Genomic DNA, 15,007 nt, shown 5'->3' on the forward strand with positions numbered 1-15,007 from the left:
ATGGGTGTGGGGACGGAGTTGTCTGCACACGACCCCGTGACATCAGGGGGCATGCAGCTATAAGAACAGCGGTAACATCGTACAAATGCGAAATTGCAATTGTTACGAGTCAGAACCCGAGGAAAGATTTGGGAGTTCTGAGCCTGCTGGACGCCACAAGTGGTCCATCATGATGACTAAAAGAAGATAAAATGTGAAACTGGCCCTAATTTGGTCCTGATCCCAAAGGGACCACCCCTGGATCTGGCATAAACAAATTTGAAAAGTACTATCACTAATGAACAATTTAATTACTCAGAGATTTTTTTTTTTTGGGGGGGGAGGTTGATAAAAGACGGCTTTTTAAAGATTATCCAATTTGGGATTTCTGAGCCCTATGACCATTTGCATAAATACCAGTGATATCACATTTTATATCGTTTTAAATTCCTGCCAATTTACGTGAAAAATGTAACCATACATTTTCAAGAAGAGGATAAAAGTGTGTACACTGGGCCCATCTTGACCATCCCAGTGATTTAAACAGCATTAAGTAGTTTGCACAATCCTTCTTACTTTTTTTATCAATTCTATTAATTTATCCTTTTTGGGGGCAAAAGCTTTACTTTCGTTGACATTGTCAACGTGATCTCGTCTTCAAGTGTTTTTGTTTTTGTTTTTGTTTTGTTTTGTTTTGTTTTTTTTATTTTTTGGAGGTATAACCAATTTGGATACAAATAATATTAGCCATTGATGCTTTTGAGTGATAACAGCTTTTTTGTAAACTATTTCCTTGTCAATACCATCAGTAGATTTCCTACCAAAGAGAAAGCCTAGTCAATATGACCATAAAGATGAGATTATCTGGTTACCCTGTATGATCGGAAAATGTATAGTCATTGCACTATCAACGTCATAACTTGTAAACGCGCATACACAACATGTAGCTCAATACTATAATCGTACGTCTCATTCAAATGAATGGAAAAGCAGTCAATTTCTAGTGATTTCTGCAAAGGAGATGGGGTTGTATTTGGCAACCGGCATTCTCCTCTTGCTTGCGTGCTCGCCTGAAAAACAAACATAATTTCTGTTTTGGAGCCGCATAACATTGGCAACTGTCACTCTCTCAAAGGAACAAAAACGCTCCGTTACGTCAGGTGAAATTACTTGAAAAAAAAGTTTATGCCGATACCTCCCCTCCCTAAAGTAAATTGGTTCAAATGGGCAATTCGAGAGTCAGATACAAATTACGGCGACAAGACTCCCCTTTACGCGTTGTGCATGGCTTCTGTATTTGATGAATGACGCCTTTCACAGAGAGAGAGAGCTTCTTGCCGACAGGAAATTGTATCTTATTGCAAATCTTGCGAATTCACATGTCAGTGAGTGCACCATCTTCATTCCCCGTGATTGTATGTCGACTAGTTGTGATGATATCATGGATGGACCTATAAAGTGAATTTGTGCTGAGAAGAAATGATTCCAAACAGGATATTGTTTTGTAGAATAAACAGATGAAAGTTGGACATGCATGCACAACGACGATGGTGATCGTGGAAATTAGTCTCACAAAGTTCTATGAAGGCACCAAAATGTCTTGAAAGTTTGGTTGTAAAAAAAAATCGAGGGGAGGACTAAATTTGTGGCTTACTAGATGTAGAATTAAAAAAAAAATCAAAACAAAGACTACTTACGTGCAATTGTTATTGATAATCAACAAAGTCGAATCAATAATCAAACATGTAAGGTGAGCACGTAAATACAATTTCATGATATTCTTGAAACGGCGATTTAGAATTTGTGAGATCAAAATTGATGAACATTCGAGTAAATGAATTTATCATACATTTTTAAGAGGATACGTAGAAATCATTCAATGTCAAAACGATAATGCACAAATCTCCAAGTCTTAGTTACAGCACTTACGTATACGGGTGATTAATAAGTCGCAAGCATTAAAGGAAAAAACAGAGAGTGACGATGAGAGAGAGAGGGGGGGGGGAGAGACGGGAGGGGCAATTTTGCCGGTATACCTGCAGCGATTACAAATTCCAGTGTGATGTGTTCACCTGGCTGCGATGCAGGTGGATTGTAGTAGGTGCCTATACAAATCCTTTACTCCGCCTGCGGGGGCTGGAAGCTGAAAGTTATCATTCCTGTTGTATATAAATGGGTTGGATAAAGCGCAACCTTTTTCAGTTTCTTCATAATAAACATATTGGTAAACGCCTGTTTGTCTGATTTTAAGTACGAATAACATAAATCAACATTCCCAACAGTTCTTACACTTTGCCTAGAGGACAGTCTTGTAAACATGCACGCTTGATTATTGAAGACAAAATTGATATCAGTATGCAGTATAGTACACTTGTATTTGACAGAACACAAGGAACTAATATCAGCCAGAAGAAAAAAAAAAGGTACTTGAGTGAAAGTGTTCAGCTATACAAGATAAGGGACAGTGCTGCTGTCTTGCGCTTTGTTTTGTGGCGAAATGCTTTCGGTACATTGGCCGTTGCAGCTGTCACTCTGCCATAGGGATCGGTGGTTGCTGTTAGCCATACCAGAGATGCTCTCGTCAGTAAGTGTCATCACAAAATGATTTAAACCATCCTGACTCTCAATTTCATATCATCTTGAAACATACTTTGGGTGGGCGACCGTCAAATTAATCTTTCGGTTTATGGGTGTCATGACGGTTAGCGTGTCTGCATTTGGCGAGCAGGGGTGGAATATCAATGCGCAGTAAAATCACTACACGCATCATGACAAACAAGACAAATGCTTTGATTTGGCAAACAATCCTCACCAAGTGGCGGCGCCAATCACTTTACAGCATGCACACGTCGACGCTGGTGGGGCTAGGTTATCGCTGTTGTGCGATCCGATGTACGAACGCCGCGATTAGCCATTTGTAGCTGATTGCAGAATTATTGTTTACTTCGCAAAAATTTCACGTTTGGGTATGAGCGAGTCGATGCGTGCTGGAACGTTCTGTGCGTTTGGATGCGATATGGTCACGATTTCAGATGACACGATTTGACACGACCTGCATCCCGTTCAGATACGATCTGAGAGGATTGCCCCGATTGTGTCCACGATTGGGTCCCGATCTAACACGGTCATTACCATCGGGATCACCGATATGGGACTATCTGGTACGTGCGCCTCGGGATATTATGTTAAGATACCTTGCGATACGACCATTGTACGGACTGAGGCGCTCTGTTGGGTTGGGTTACAATATCTTTCACGATCGAGATCGATAGCGGTCGCCATTTGAGCTACGTACGATTGGATCCTGACGGGAATAAAGCCCAAATGACCATGGACTTCATTGTTTCTTGAACTTCTACAGAGTGAACAGTACAACCCACAACCATTGATGACGGCAGAAGTTGAGAAAGGACATTTTGCAGTACATTGTATTACTGTATGATTACATTATCACCAGAGAGGAAGATGACGAATACAGCTGCTACACTAGTCGCATCCTCAGATAATTATTCCTCCTCCAACCCAAAGAAATTAACGGATTATCCCACCTTTGACCTAGTCGACGTCCTCAAAAATGATAATGATAATAATGAGTGGATCGATCTATCGATGTCCTCCTTTTCCCTAGAAATAGGTTACAAAACAAATGCTAGCCCAGGTTGTCTGCAAAAATTTAACAAAAAGATATGTAATGAAACACAGAGAGAGAATTACATCTTAACTATTTGAATGTTAAAGTGGCCCATAATATAAGGAAGTTGGCCAAATAAAATTGCCTGCTATCTATTTTTTATGATTCGCATAGCGTATCATAACAGTCTCCTTATCTTAACACGTCTTTCACTTTTTGGGGTGGGTCTTGGGATTTTGAGTTTAAGTTGTTAGACGGCGACAGGTATAATATTATGCAGAATTTGAATACAAACAAACAAACGAACAAAGCAATAAAAGCCATATTATTTTGTGCTTAGCTTGATATATTCCTCGGCAAAAGCAGGCCGAGTTCAAACTCCCACACATAAAGGACAAGATTTTAAAAAAAATAGTAGAACTCTTTACAGGATTGTAACTGGCGATTATCATCGCGTCAGGGATAAGTAACTCATATGCGTCATTTGAAATACAATTATACTATCTTCTATATACTTTCATACCACGTTTGTGATATCTAATGGTCAAAAAGGTCGGAGTCAAAGGTACACCTTTTTACACACTTGAGATTTACCCGTCAGTCATTGTTAATCATTCGTCTCCATAATACAGTATATCTACGGTTACTGATTCAAATCAAATTCTGCATAAGTTATGACAATGGAATATAAATTTTTAAATATCTGTTTCGTTATTCACTAGGTAGGCTAATATATCTGTATTCATATTACGAATATAATTTCGCACTTTGAGATCATCCTCCAATTGAAAACATACTCAAACTGTTAGTCCTCTTTGAACGAATGCAGAAAAAAAAGGAATTCTGTCCTTCGCATCTGTTCCAGAGGAATGATTATCAAGCGATGTCATTTTTTGAGAATGCAGGTGCCAATATAGGCCTATTGCCAAAAACGAGAAACCGAGTTTCGTGCTAATTGCCATGTGTGCAAGTCAGAAGGAAATATGTCATGTGGTGACATCATCACATTATTCAATATGCGTGGGCTTGTGACTATAATAGGATAATTTCATAAAAACACATGACATTTCACAAATTTTGTTACCTCATTTTCAGTGAATGGTGAAAGGTCAAGTGTGTCGTTTTTGTGACTATACTCAAGTTGTTGTTTTTTAAGTTGGTGAAGAGACGAGTTTCCCTTTAATTTCTCATGAAGGACAATTTAGTACTGACACAGAAGTGTATAACCGGTACAGGCATTCGGTGAGCACACAATGGTCATAAAGAATATACAAACCAAAATGACATTCTAACTCAATGTACATTGCCAATGCTATAGTCCATTTCCACATAGGGTAATGACGCGTGCCATAAAAATTAGCTACTAAGCAGAATAACATTATTATTATCATCACCGTTGAATATTGCTATAGATGAACGACCACGAATCGTTTCACGATCGACTAGCACTATAGGGTATCTTAACAAGAGCATATTGCAGAGAATCGTTGAGCGACTTTATTAGCTCTCATGGCTCGTTCAAAGATCACTTCCTTATCTCATTTGATATCAATGCCAAATCTACTTCTTAAAACCAAGTCTAGATGATCCTGTGTGTGTACAAGGCACTTGTCATTTTGCGTGTGTGTATATGTGTGCATTCAAAGTTAAAGGTACTGTTTACCTTCGGGAGCAGTGATATAAAAAAATGGTTCAAGTTATCACATGTGATGCATATGTGTAGGTCATTTGTATCACAAAACATTCTACCACATAAAAACTTTGCAATAAAACCTAACATATGAAGAGATATCACTGCTTTTCTTATCAAACCATAACTGTAGACGGTTTAGTCTAGAATAACTATTGTTCACATTTTGTTTATTTCACAATGCTTAACATTGATTAAATATACTGATTATCTTTTTTGCACTGGTTATTTCTATCCATACCTCACATTTTAGAACTATTTTGAAGCATTAAGCTCGGTTTTTGTTTCATCTGCAAATGGTAAATAATGCCTTTAAAGGAGAAGGTTGTGGTAATACAAGGACTTATATGACGCACACTAAACATGTCCGATATTTAAAGGTCATTTCCTCTATTTTGTCTTCCATATTTTATATGCACATCCTCTAAAAGTATGCCACAATGTCATGACATAACTTTCCTTCTGCGGTTTAGCAAATGTTTATCTGCATTTAACAGCAATTGAATGCTTGGGTGAATTTGTTTGGCTGCATGGCGCTATACACACAAAATGAAATACTCTCTAATATATAAGTAAATTATTCAAATGCGTGTGGAATTCAGGGTATGGCAGTCTTATTTGTAATTCTCCTCGTCCTCTCCCAACTTATTCACTCAAGTTATGCCTCTGCTAACTAATAAATTATATCATCGAACTAAAATAGGGTCTACAGTTACTATCATTGTACTGCTGCTTTACTATGCTGCTAGACACCAGGACAAGTATCGTACAATAGCACTCATTTTATCTTAAAGACACATTTGAAGTTTCATACAGGTACTAGTATAATTATCATGTGTCTGTTATTATCGTGCCTTATGAATCATTTCATTATTACTGTTAATTCATTATCTATCATTATTGCTGTATTATCACCACGTGCAGTATAGTATAATTCGTAGATAAGTACATCCTCCGCTACTACTTCTGCTACTGTTGCTCTTACTCACAGTGATTTTTATCAACACTAAGAATCGTGCATTTGACAAGTAAACTAAATTCACTTCGTATTGACTTTGTTAACAAATATCTTGATACAATTCATGTCATCACTCCCCCTGTTACTTCAGATAATGTTGAAGCTATCACTAATGTACCACTCTATATATCCCGTTGCTTTAATTACCACAGTAATATGCTATATACACTTGACTCTTCTGATATTGTAAAGCTTGGGCATGGTACCGGGTGCTGAACCGAGAATCTGGCGAGACATAAATAGCCCCTGAGTCAGTGAAGAGTGAAATGCACTTTTTCTGAATGATGAAGACGGGTCAAATTAGCAGCGGAACTCCCGTTAGGAAGCACGGTATACAAAAGGACGTCTGCTCCGCACGTGCGGCACATTAGACCTTGCTAAACCGCTGTGTAGCGACTTAACCTACAAAATAGTTGTATATGATATCTCACTGCATAAAAGAAAAATAAAATGTGTGAATTTGCCCTTCCTTGCCCTCCTCGACAGCCCATTTGTGATAAAATTCCAGTTCCCTGAAATTCTATCACATTCTGTCTGTGTATCACAGACATTCTATGTTTCTGATGTGTGATGCATTTCAAGCATATTGCGGTCGACACATCAAGCAGAGGCTTTTGGCTTGATAATAGAGACACATTCGATATATATAGATGGAACATTTCAACAATGTATTTAATGCTGAAAACGTTTATAAGACCGCTTCAAACACATTTCTTGAATCCTACTTGCTGATAGGGCATGTGCAAAGTGAAGTGGGCATTCACAATATCGTGAGGAACGTTAAAGAGTTCCTTTTCGAAGTCGCGTATACATGGGGAAACATATCAGCTCCCCAGCTGAATCTTTGTTTTCGTGAGAAAATTTGGTGAGAGTCCTTAATAATTATGTTGCACTATTCAGTTCCTACAAACAAAAATATATCAGCAGTATAACGGTCTACCTTTATTATGTACTGAATCAAAAACCCTCGTACAAAACTAAGCGTATTCACAAGCATGCATATGCATGATACAAGAATTCCAAGAGACACGCACGCTGTTTCTATAGTGGGTCTGTTTGTTCATTATGGGCTGTTACATTTTGAAACCCTTGACTGATAAGATTGCATTTGATACGTAAGACTGTAAGGAACATAATCTTATGAATGACGTACTAAGAAAATAAATAATATGAATTTACATGAAAAAGGTAGATTAACAACATTCTTTACTAAAGAATGCGAAGATTTTCCTCGTTTGACCTGTCTTCTGCAGTATAATGCATTCTACAGTAATTATAGATTCTAATCAAATATCATAAAACATTATTGTAAAAATGTTTCAGGATTCATTTGGATATGAAATCAAAATTCAGTTTATTCAAGTATCACAACAATCACGCTGTCCTAAATCTGTGAACATTAAATATGTGATTCTAAGGGCTATCAGGATTCATCAGTCTTATACATATACATAACTATATTTAAGAAATCGATTTTTTGTTTGCTTGCCATCGTGACCTAATGGGAGCAGACAGGATAAGACGTCGCCTCGAGGTTATCATCTGTTCAGTTTATTCAAAAGATTATGGCAGTTTGTCCGATCAATTAAGGCAGTCATGGGGTAGCTGGAGACTCCAGTCCTTTTTGAAGATGGATGCTAAAGTACGAGTACTAGTCGATTATGAAGGTATATACAGGTTTACATTGACAATCCCTGTAATAGCGTCGCTGTACATTAAGGGCTGGTTGGTCTCTTTTATCCTTAAAATCACAAAGCAAAAATGCTCTCTCAGTCTCGTTACGCGTATCAAGGTATTTGTAGCTGTCTCAATTTACCATGTTTCGGCTCTTGCTTGTCAAAGCACTGACTAATAGGTTATTGGGAAGGAGAGCTAACGCGAACAATAAAACGACTACGAATCTGAAGGTAAAATGAACATGACACAGGGTAACCGAAACACAGACTGTGCGAAATGTCGTATAATAATATAATAGGAATGAGAGCAAGGTATTCATTTGCAACAGACTATTCTAGATGGACTTAATTGCACTGAGGCGTACGTGATTGAATGACGTGTGATTATGTTGCACGCGAAGCCCCCGTTCTTTTCGAGAACACAGTCACATCTCGCAGAAATGAATCGGGAAGGTTCAGTAAAAGCTTTTCGTGAATCTAGTAAACAATGTGTCAACTAATGATTCAAAAGAACTTACTGAGAACAGGTCCCTTGACTTGACTGACTTAATTGCATAGGACAGTGTGTCCCTTTTCTCTCCTATGAGTGATCCTTCTCCAATTTGGCCTTCCTTGGGTTTGATGTTCAGCCTCTTTCAGCTGCAAGAGGGAAAGCCCAAGTCACTTTCGATTTGGTCTCTCTAGCGGGCTGGTTTACGTCCTGATGGTCTTCGTTTTAGAAAGTCATTCTTGTAGGCTTGGAATGGGATCCTAAAACCTAGGGGCCTGCGGACCATTTCAATCGTCTTTTGGATACTTACTCCTGATGCTATAATGATTTACTGTTACTTACAGACCTCGTATTTGTAGCGACATGTATGACTCATTTTTTTAAAGAGCCCTTCAATTATTTGATTGCTTCACAGCGGACATATAGCCTCGTACTTTACCGCCATCCCTTTTCTATAAGCACAGGAAATTTGAAAATAGACTATAGCATATTCAGTTTTGAGAGGTGTAACTAGAGCCTGTCCAAACACTACGACACATTCAAATAACATCGGCTGCAAAACGACAATGATAACAGATATGAACTACAAGTGATGACAATGACAACAAACGCACCGAACTGTTACAAAGGTGACGTTTTCTATTACACTTTGTTCCGCATCGGTAAATCCCGAATTTTAAAGGTATCGGCATGATAATTGAACTATGAGGGCAGCGTTGCATCAACTGCAGTGATGAAAAAAAACAACAACAACTGTACCTATATGGGCGGTATATGGATTGTTAGTCATCTACTATGTACAGAATTCGCATTTGAAGCCACTAAGCAACCACTGGCAAAAGTGCAACACCTGTTTGCAGCTTGACGAAATCTCTTCACTTTGTTAATGCCGTCACAATGAGCCAAAGGATGGTTTCGTTACATTTTAGTTATTCAGTATACAGCTTGTAGTGGTTTTTCATATAGGCCATGTTCAGAAAAGTGCTCGAATAGACGGATGTGATGACGAAACTTTTATGGGTGACACTACTATGTTAGACATGAGGAGTTAAAGGTAATATTGCATTCAGTTATATTCCTTGACCATCCTCAGCATTCTCTGTCTGTCTAACAGTGGTATTATTATCAACAAGATCATCATTTTCACTGACAGTTATCTTTCCAAATGTTACATGGCTTTGCAATAAAGGAGAATTTTTTTTTTCAATACATTGCCTTCTGAACCTAAGGTTGTCCTTTAACAGAATGTTGAATAAACATGTATAACGAAGCTTGATAAAATGACAGCTCATAATCCTCGTAATACAGCAACTAAGAAAATGTTCTCTAGAAGATTGATATACACAAAACAAGGATGTGGAAAAGGTGCTGGGGGGGAGGATTCGTCAATGATCTGATTTAATCTTACTTTAACCGAGAATAATAACTGATAATTAATGTGATCATGTTTAAATCAATACATTCACTCGATCTGCGTTTTTGTGTGATACTGCAATATATTTCACTATATATATGGGTGTATCTTTAGCGACAAAGCAAGAGGAGTCGATTCTGTCTGTATGTGACATCGAGTTTCATCAGGCTTCTCTCCGCCTCTTCTTCGTCGTCATCTTTCTCTATTATGATTTAGATTACACCATCAATAATTGATGTAGTAATCGCATCTTCTTTCATCATTGAACGAGAGGAAGCCTATAATATACTATTAACACTTTGTGATCATGCAGAGTTTCCAGATGGAAAAGGGTCCTTTAACGTTTTATTATCTCGACACAACAATTAAGATAGATGTTAAAGAAAGATACAGAAAGTGAATGGACTATATACCGTAGACGAATAGGCGGGGGGGGGGGGGCAGTCCGTCACGGAGTGTGACCTAAGTATGTGTCACGGTAATAACCAGGGTACTGGCGAATTGTGCAGAGAAGGTCGCATTCCATCACAACATGTCCACACATAAAGTGTCCGAGGGTTTGTCACAGCGACGGATATATGCATGACACACGTCTGACTTGATATGGACATACAGGAAAGAAGTATCTAAAGTATTGATATAAAGTCGAATTTTTCATTTTCTTTCTGATGGAATGTTGGCATGACAGTCGCGTAAACATCCATGACATCATGTGTATTTGAAATTGAGGAATACCGTGGGTTTTACTTTTTGTATATCTAATCTCGTTATATACAAAAATTGTTTCATTGCGTGATTGCATGATTGTTGTGCATCATGTTACTTCACATCTAACACAGTGATTGGTCTTTCTGTGAGCTTAGACATTTAGGACAATAAGTCCTGTACTTAATATATCATGTACTTTTAGACCACGCCAACAAATCCAGTGATCAATGATTATTCTAATAAGATCATATGTAATGGTAAGAAATATTACCACATATCAATAAGATTGGCATATTCCGAATGTTCCTGGCACGTGAGGTTCGGAAAACTTCAAGCAAACCATCATGAGCAGCCGCTTCAAGCATTATATAACCAGGGAGGTGAGACATCTCCCTGTTATAACTAAGGAACCGCGCGGGCAATGAATACCAGAAGAACCCCAAGGACTGATCCGTCGGAGGATTTTGAAAGCGATTCCAAACATTCCGTTCCATTCGATTTCATTATAATGTATCGTTGTACGTATTTCCCCACTGTCCTATAATTATGACTACAGAGTCCAGGAATACTTACGTGCCATCCATAATAGACAGGGATGTTCCTACCATCCAGGCTCAGAAAAAAAGGGAAATGTAACCACAGTAGGTGATACACGTGGTGAGGTGACGGAGGGGCGAGGTAGTGTGGGAGGGGCGAGGTAGAGTGATGGGAGGGACGAGCTGGAAGCGAGGAGATAATATGGGATAGGGAAGGGGTTGAATGCAGGGTGTCATCATTACCTCGGGGAAAAATCACTCGACCGCTGGACGGCGAACAAAAGTTCCCGTCGCTTTTGAAAAGTGGTTTATTAGTTCGGTTGTTTGCTTACATCCGACTTGGGGTTTTTTTCCCTTTTAATTCTTGATTCTTTTGTAGGTTGCGGGACATTATAAAATGAAGTCTTCTTTTCGTTACCTATTGTCTCTTTATCTCTTAACGCTTTTAAGACAGAGGAAACATTGAGACTTTACCTGTGAGATAACTTTCATTGGATTTGATGGGTGAATTAATCCTAGCAATATTAGCTGTACACAAAGTGTAAACATAGCTACAGAAAATTATCGATGTCCTGCACTTTTTATTATTGTCACAAATTATGAACTAAAGTTGTTTCATTATACAGTTCTTTATCAAGGGCGTTATGATTACGGTCTAACCGTGGCATCGGCAACTCTGAAAGCAAGGCAAGGCAAACTTTCTTCAAACCTTTTCTAAACACGGTCATTTTAAAGAAATAAAGCATTAAACAACATGAACATGATTACACGGTGATTCGGACGCGCATGTATATTGCAACAAACGAATCGTGCATATCGATTTGTACAAAATTCTGATTTTTTTTCAAACCGGTTTCGATAACTCAGTACTTTAATTGTCCAGTTTTATGTCTTTCTGGGAAGGTTTCGCTATCTAGTCAGCTCCCATTCTAATGACATAGATAATACACATGAAAGCATTTATTCTTGGTTTCTATTGCAAAGTATACCTTGTTTTCCCCGATGTACAGTTATCCGTGTGTATGATATATTTTGTGTTATTTTTCAGGATAGATATTTTTTTCCAAATTGCTCAATAACACGAATTGACAAATGCATACTTTGTATTATGTATCACTTTTTGTTGACGGGAATTTTATCGAATTGAAAAAAAAAATAGACAATCAATGAATTATTGTACAGAAGAATCTATAAATAGATAGATACACAAACAGACAGCCAGGCAGACATGAGACAAAACTTGGTGTTAGAATAGAGTTGTTAAAGATTACATTGGTCTTGTTGGTCTACTTTCCAACGTCACAATGAGTCAATGGGAGATAGACTGTCTTCCGATAGTGTGTCATTGTGTCTGAATTCATGTTATTGCAACTAGTGAGCAGTATACCCATTACTATAAAGTACTTTTATTGGGAAAAAGTAACGTTCCATATGCCAGTAATTTCAATACAAACTCTGAGTCTAACACTACTGTGAAATTCTATACAGTGTTCGCTGCTGTACCATCATCATTATTGGTCTTTAAGAGGTCTTTCTTGCAACCTGGCCTCCCAATTCATTCTCTTCTGACACACACAAAGAGACAAAGACAAAACTATCATAATTACATTAAGTGGTCAACGTGAATACTGTTCAGTGATTGGTCATATGCAGTCGCGTGAGTAATGCAGCGCGGGTCGAAACCGTCATATTACCTGCACTGACGTCACTTCAAGTGATAATAATATGCCAGAATTTGACTGGTTGCTGAAGGGAGTAGAATGAAATGAAGTGTATTTATGTAGACTATACAATATAACAAATATTGCCTTGCCTTTCGTTGTAATATCACACCTTGACAATACCTTCATAAAGATGTTATGGTCGTTTTCCCGCTCCATGCACGTAATATTTTCCCTAAGAGCTTCGCGCTTCGAGGAAAATATAATCTCTTGTGGAAAATATAATTCTGCGAGGATGTCAAGTGGTATATTATCACCTCTAAACGGTCAATATCAGTGGAATACAAAACACACATTTAATGCATCATAACTTTGCTAGTGAGTGATAATTATGAAACATCGGGTCATGTCACTGCTCGTACTCGCTCTGATTCTGCATGATGATCGCGAATCGATCGCTGTGACAAATTTACAGGATTATATACGTGTGTATATGAAGCCAGACATGAGCTTGTAGGTCCTGGCATGAAGCTGCATAGTGATAGTCGCTACTTTCACGAAAGGTTTATCACATGTACAGGGAGAGAGTTGCCTGGAAATTTCCATGGAATATCCCGTCATATTGCAGATCAATGAATATGTGTGAGTCGGGGAAAAAGATATCTTTTAATTATATTTATACTTTACAAGTAAACGTTTACTATTGTAATCTGCCGTCCAAAAATGTTTTAATAGTTCTGTTCTCACGTAGGCCTAATACTGTTCCAAACAATAACTTCTCTAACGAAGCATTCTTCCCTCTTTTTTCGTGAAAATTGTGATCAATTATTTTTCTTCAGTTCTCATTTGATCTTATTTTCTTCTCTCCTGAACTGGCTGCAGGAAAGGAACCTGAAAAGCTTCAGATTTATCTGGACTGTAAAGAATCAGTAGATTTATCTGGACTACAAAGAATCAGTGGGTTGTGTTTTCTTTCTAGTGTGGGCGTCATTAGTCTTTACTGACTTTACTTATCAACTCAATAATAGATTCTAGACAGTTTTACCATCATGGAATGATAGAAGGGACATTGACATTACAATTCGAGAATTGACAAAAGAAGCAGGGTTCTGCGGAATTTGTACCTGAGTATGCTTTGATATGGAGTAGAATGTTATTACCAAACCTGTTTCCATCCGCAGTCCGATGTAACAGCATACAAACCTCATGAGCCTCTTTAATATTAGCATGCACCATGAATATGTTTAATTCTACACCACAGGTACAGGTTAATTTAATGTCCTAGATAGCAGTAGACTTGGTTTCACATGACGATCAATGACCTCTGACAACTGATACACCGTAAAGCCCCACCACTTGATCGCAGTCATCAACACTGCACACTAAATTGGTCGGCCCTTCGGGATACAAAGTCCGAGTGACATATAATCAAAACCTACTAATTAGCACTAGCGGTGTTCTGCATGTAACCGCATTAATCGTAATGTTCCAACTACTTACGGTGTGGCGGTAGTCTTGAAGTTTGCTTGACTTTTGAAGAGCTTCGTACACGGCTGCTGCTAACATGGGAAATCACTCTGTTATACGGTTGCCACAGTGATATTCCTGTTAATAAGTCCTACGGCATCGAATACTGACATGGGTTTTCATGAAATCGCTAACGAGAACCCCTCCATGGACGATTACCTTTTAATGACTCTTCCTGCCCAGGTCTATCACTAATCAGACGTCCGATCGGCTGTCAGCGCCACGCAGCAGAGGATATGTTGTGCATACAGTCATGCGCGCGAGATCAACAGTTTGTCAACACGGCATTGCGCCGATTTTAGCAGACGACATCACGCGCGCGTGCGTGTTATGCTGGCAAAGCGAGAGCACGCCCGTTTCAGAGGTACCGTTGTGCCACTTGCGGGCGGAAAGTAGGCCCATACTCCTTTTTTAACGGAACTATAATGACAACGAAATAATAATAAAAGTAATCAAACAGTACAATAAACGATAACAAATAATACGAAATCTTAACTCGACAGGCAAACATTGCAAGAGACAGAATTAAACTCTCAGTCTCCGAATTGACTTATTAAAATTTGTTTACTGTTGAATACTAAAAAAGCATCTAATCTATTCTCTTGACACTCATAATTATTGATGATTAAACCAGAGAAGAGTCTGAACACTCATTTGCCAGACGCGAGTGAAATAGG

General features: G+C 38.4%; 1 protein-coding gene across 3 annotated transcripts in view; it reads right to left on the reverse strand.

Annotated features, from left to right (window-relative positions):
- LOC139726547 (proline-rich protein 5-like) overlaps positions 1 to 14,525 on the reverse strand; it is a 109,666-nt gene extending 95,141 nt beyond the window's left edge. For 2 of the 3 annotated variants that reach the window (XM_071637536.1, XM_071637535.1), the window contains exon 1: positions 8,513 to 8,930. The gene's annotated coding sequence lies outside the window, so the exon portion shown is untranslated. Of the gene's footprint in view, positions 1 to 8,512; positions 8,931 to 14,303 lie in introns of those variants that run through there. The other variant, XM_071637531.1, reaches the window with a different exon arrangement.
- Positions 14,526 to 15,007: the final 482 nt, after the last annotated feature.

This window comes from Diadema antillarum, unplaced genomic scaffold, assembly GCF_040938485.1.
Source record: "Diadema antillarum isolate AM-2024a unplaced genomic scaffold, OU_Dant_1.0 seq00000089_RagTag, whole genome shotgun sequence".
In the NCBI taxonomy this organism is placed as follows: Eukaryota; Metazoa; Echinodermata; class Echinoidea; order Diadematoida; family Diadematidae; genus Diadema; species Diadema antillarum.